Raw genomic sequence first — 6,000 nt, forward strand, 5'->3', positions numbered from 1 at the left:
GCTGAGTAAAGTGTCACTGGGTTTTCCATGATCAATCATCCTGCTGAAGGGCAGGTGAGTAAACGGTGTGCCTGAACCTGTACATTTTCATGCAAGTTTGCAACCTAAAGCAACTGGAATGATATCCAACTTCCCTGGAAGCATGGCTCCCTGGGTTCCATGGCAATGGACAGTTCAACATTTACATTTTTTTCAGCTGAAAAAAAAATGGGGGGGGGTCCTTCCTGCTTTCTGTACCCCTTGGTATTTCCACCACGCCTAAGAGAGCTGGGAAAACTCTCTGATTAGCCTCCTCTAGCACTAGGCAATTAGAGATGCAGCCAGCAGAAGGGGGGCAGGGAGGGATTAAAGCAAAGGGATATTTTGATTACTTTTAAATCATGCCTGTGCCGTTTCACTGTTCGGAATGAAGCTCCTGCTCTGGACTGTAATTTTACCCCTTTGCCTTGGGCGTTACTAGGCTGAAGTAGTGGGGGAACCAGCTTACCTAGATGCGTCCCAGGAATCTAAACCGTTTGCTGGTGAGCCGAGCTGTGAATCCCTTCCTCCGCGTGGCAGGTTGGTGTGGGCTGCCCAGCTGTGGAAGGGGCGCCGCATCTGGCTCTTGCTGAATCCTTTTCATATAGACAAGGTAATGAGCTGAAACTTTAACTAGTCTGGCATGAAATGCAGTGGCAAAGGACTCGCCCCTCGGCCAGCCTAGAGGCCCAGAGCAGGGCCAGTGCAGCACTGGATGGGTTTGTGTGTGAACACGGACGAGAGGGGGCGTTTCATCAGCACTATGAGACAGTACATCCAGGCTGTATCTGCAGCGCATTACCAGCCCCTGCTGAACTCCTGTGATGGATGAAATTGCTTTCACCGTGTGCGCTGGGTTTCCACTGCCCACAAGGCTGGTGCCTCCAGGCACTGATGTGTCCTGTAGACAGACAGGACAAAGTCTTCTCTCACCCTTGCTTTATCAAGTCCAGATTTTAAACCTGCCTCTCCCAAAAGCCAGGCAGAGGTGCCTGAACACCTTCGTTTTGCGATCTTCACTCACGCGTTTCATCCCAGTTAACAAGCCATTTCAGAAGCAGTTCCCTACCTGACAGGCGCACAGCAGCAGCAGATTCAGGGGCACACAACAACGTACAAACTGTGCACTGGAGCAGAGGCATTCACTTCGGCAGAGCCATTGTCCCCGGATCGCCTTTTTACTGAACTCTGGGCCTCGCAGCCAGTGGAGAGGGAGCAGAGGCGGTTTCTCTTTTGAATGGTGCTCATATTAGGTGTTAGAGGGCCCACCAGCAGCTCCCAGCCTCTCTCTGCTGATGCAAGGCTTTGGCTCAAGGTCAGGTTTGTTCATCTCAGAGGTTTTGGTGCCTCCCCTTGGGCTCTCCAAACCCTTCTGGGTTTCCAACATTATGCAATTTTCACAGCCATTTTGTTTCCTCTCCAAAGGGTGTTGGTGGAATTCCTGCAGGTGAAAGGGAGAAGAAGGGTTTGTACTCCACCCAGGGCATTTCAAACCTGCTATAGCAGATGCGTTCACCAGTCCAAGGCCCAATCTACCAGGAAGAGCTCCCCTCGTTTATCTTCATAACGGCCCCGCCTGCCATCAATTTAAGACAAACTAAAAAAGAAAAAAAGAATCTTTGCAAGAAATCTGCCTCCCCTCCCCCGGGGTAATGCCCACTGAATGGGCCAGAAAGGACCCCAGTGCCCTCAGAGCTGAAGAAACGTTTCTCTCTCCCTGCAGACCTTTCAGGAATGCTCCTCTGGTAGAAATACGATGTTGCAGGTTTACAGACCCACCTGATGAATGATGGGACATGTGCTGCACCTTCACCATTCACTGCCATTAAAGCCTTGGGATATTCCTTCTCCCTGAACGTGGGTGTTCAATATTTTAAAGCAACGGAGAAAAAAGTCTTGAGCACCATCCACCAATGCTGGCAGGCTGCCTCAGCCACTGGGGTTTATTGGCTTTCCGTTCCTAGCTGCAAACCACACCAACTCTACAAGGTTAACCTTGGGAAAGCGTCGTTTCACGGTGTGACAGCAGCTGAAGGGGCTGGTAATTGTGGCCTTCCCCACCCCTGCATGATGGGGCATTAGAATGACACAGGGCAGTGGATTAAGGACGCCTGTTAGCAATTATTAAAGAAGCAGCTAGAGGCCCCATTGCGCTGAAAGCTGCACATATCTAGTGTGAGACAGTCTCTGCCCCAAAGAATGTCTAATCCTAAATAAACCACGTAGACCAAGGATGAGAAAAAGGAAATATTCTCCACACTTCACAGGTGAGGAACTGAGGCATACAGCGACTAAGTGACTTGCCCAGGGTCACAGAGAGGTGTCTGTGTCAGAGTTAGGAACTGAAGCCAGATCTCCTGAGTCCCACTCCAGTGCATCACAAGACCACCCTGCCTTTTTGTTTAGTTTTTTTAGGCACGCCGTAGAAGAGGAAGGAAAAATCACTAGAGTCCAAATAAATGCAAATGAAACAATCCACCACTACCAATGTGTGCTTCTCCTAGGGGCATTACTGGAGATAGATGAAGGGGAATAAGAAGCCAGAGGCAAAATAATCATTATTTCTATAGGACATTACAGACAAAAGTCTCAATTCTGGCTCCAATAAGCTTACAAAGCATGTTAGACATGAGATGGGGGAGGTGGATTTTTATGCAAAATTAGGGAGTGACTTGTGTGCACAAGGGGCAGATAGGGGATGTGTCACTCCTCTGTCGGTGCTTACATCTGTTTAAACACGGCAGGAGTGTGACCTCTGAGGGACTGGGAAAAGTCAGTCTGAGCTTTAACACACTCCCAATAAGGCAATAACAAGTTCCAGATAATTTCAGATGAGCTGTGCTGGTTCTGTGGGAGGTGCTCACTGGGGGAGAGAGAAACTGAGCAGGCAGGTGTGTGAACCAGTGCTGGAATACATCAGGGAGATTACGGAGGTTGGGTCTGTGTGACTTGCACATAAGGCAGGAAATATTAAAGTTATCTTCTCCCTACAAAGGGGATCCTTAGCATGTGACAGACATTCATCAACCCGTACAGCACTGCGCAGGATTATCCCCGTCTTACAGACAGCAAGACCAAAGCAGATGAGTTAAGGGCCCTATCTTCAGAAATGCTGAGGCAGCACAACCCCAGCTGAAGCCAGTGGGAGCGGCAGGTGTTCAACACCTTTGAAAACTGGCCCTTGCGTGGCTTGCTCATGGCCTCAGAGGGAGTCCAAGCAGGACTGCATGCACATCTCACACCTAGCAATGTAGAAATGTGTTCTTTTTTTCCAGCCATGCATGGGATAAGGCACAGGGCAGGCAGTGATGCCTGACACTTCCCTGGGTCTGAGTGGGTTGCCGGCATTAACAAAGGAGCTTGTATCAGCAACACTGAAACGTGTCCAAAGTAGCACAGACAAGGACAGTGGCCTAGTGGAGTTAGCAGAGGGCTCACTGCTGGCTCTGCAGCCTTGGAGAACTCCCTTTGCCTCTCCACCCATCTGAGACCAACTGTGAGACAGCTAATGTTTGCCCCTTGTTCTAGCAGCAAAGAATTAGTAATTAAATATCTAGCAATTAGAAATAAGTTGGTTACATGGAACTACCTTCTCATGCTTAATGTGGAGACTTTCCGTTTGCAGGTCTAATGAAATTCAGACCTCCCTTGTGCTCCGATACAAACGGGACCAACAAACTCCCCCTCCATTCACCGCAAGCCTCCTTAGAAAGCAGATGTTTTCTATCTGTAAGAGCTTGCAAAGGCTGGAGTCTTGTCAGGGGATACTCAATTCCACTCACTAACCTCTCTTAAGTGATCTGTGCTAAGTGTATGGAAAGCCCTCCATGGAAGATCATGCGCTAATCATCCTGAAATTCACGAAGGCCTGTCTGAACCAAAAGACAAGGAGCAGAATTAATTGCTTTATGGGTTTCTGAACGGATGGCTGTGAAGCTGAGATCTTGGACAGGACGCATAGTGGGGCTGGGTAAGAGGTAGGATGCAGTGCGTAATTTGTGCTGGGGCTTGCCAGGACTGGGTCCTAACACCTCTGGGCCTGGCAGGTCACAGCCCCGGCACCGCTGGGCTTGCTGCATCAGTTCTGAATGTAAAAAAATTGCTTGAGCCTGGGCACCGCTTTCATTACAAATGAAGCACCGGTTGGATCTGACACTTCCAAATGGACGTAAATTGAGTACAGGATTTTCCTCCTCAGAAGCCGTGCATGAGCGAGAGCCGGCACGGGGCCCTGACTACACAATGACCTGCTTTTCAGGGACAACATGGTGCTAGTTACAAGACATGGTTAAAGTCAGAAACAGGCACTTAAGGAGAGCCAGGGGTCTGCTCCAATGTGTCCCAGCCCTGAAAGTGCCTCCTTGCTTCCAGGGACCCATCAACAACTTGTACACTTAGCCAACAGCCCATGCTGTCTCCTGTGTGTGTGCATGGACACAAGGAGCTCTGCTGACATACACATGCCAGCAGCCACTAGCTGTCACCTTGAGAGGGGGTACGCACATGTGCTAGCCAAGCCGCCATGCTCCCCCACAGCGCCAAGCCCCAGGGTCAGATTTCTTAGGACATTAGTTGCATAACCTGTCGTGACCCACGTGGGAGGACTGTTTTGTTACAGCCTCCAAGTCCATTATTACTGATCATGAGACACGGGCGGCTGCCCCAGAGAGCAATGGAGGAGGGGGAAGGGCCGGATTACGGCCCTGGAATCTCAGCTGATGACTCAGGACAAGAGAACGCACTAGTCACAGAGCCCGTGGTATGACTGATGATAGCCTGCAGCGGGATTAGAGGGAAAATCTAGACAGCCGGGTGTTTCTGAGCCCACGCTGTGGTTGCATAATTCAGAGGCTATCAAGAGCAGAGGAACACATCCCTGGACAAAGCTCCAGGGCTAGGGCCAGGAATTCACTAAACAAACAAGGAGCCAAAGAGGAAAGAGAAGAGACCCCCTACAGAGAGGGGCATTAACCCCATGGAAACAGTCCATTGATACAATGAATGATGGTAGAGACAGTATGTTACACAGCACCCTCAGTGCACTGGCTCAGACAGGGTTCCTTAGATTTAAAGGCCAGACTGAAGGGCAAGTGCCTCCGAGGGAGAGGCAAAGCTCAGAAGAGACGGGCAGCACTAGAGACAGCAACGCCCAGCTGCAAAGCCACAGGCAGCAGTGCACATGATGCCCTGACAGGGGAGGGAGGGAGGTTGGTGGCCAGAGGGGCGAAAAGGGGACAGGGAAACAGAGTGAATCAGTGGCAGGAGGCCGGGTGGAGTGAGACTGTAGAGGATTCAAGGTGGGAGTGGGTTTCTGCTGCCATTGTCTATATAACCCCAGAGTGGAGGGTACAGAGGGGATTTTGTCCAATGGGCAGGAAGGCCACTCACCCTACACTGCAACCTGGATAAAGAACAGTGGACGCCAGCTGTCCAAAGGCAGATGAAATGCCAGTTAATTCTTTTGAGGTGCAACATACATGGAAAGCTGGCACTGCTCATAGGCTGCTGGGCAGGATTTTATACTGCACCTCTTCCTCACCCCCGTCTCTCTCTGCACCGTCAGCAGATGCACTGTCCTCTGCTCCCTCGGGAGAGGAAGCCCCTGTCTCTGCAGCCATTCCTATCCTGAAATCCTGGGAGTTATTCAACTTGGCTCCCACACCCCAGCACCAGATCCTAGCAAACTGGGGAGTGCTACTCCTCTCCCCCAGCCCAGAAATGATAGGCTCAGTTAATTTATGCCTGTAAGAATCTGATAAGAGCATCCACCTCCTTCTGGGGAACTAGCTCATGTTTTAACCTCTTCAGTCTGCTGGTACTAGAGACCTGGGATCCCGCTGAAGCAGAGAGGCAGGCCCCTGCACCGCTCCCCACCCACTGACCCCTCTCCAGTTTGTATTTCTGGAGGTTTTCACCCATTGCTTCCCAGAAAGAAAAAGGACTTCAAAATGAGCATGTATTTAATAACTGGAAGACAAATAA

This window comes from Mauremys mutica, chromosome 4 (genome assembly GCF_020497125.1).
Source record: "Mauremys mutica isolate MM-2020 ecotype Southern chromosome 4, ASM2049712v1, whole genome shotgun sequence".
In the NCBI taxonomy this organism is placed as follows: Eukaryota; Metazoa; Chordata; order Testudines; family Geoemydidae; genus Mauremys; species Mauremys mutica.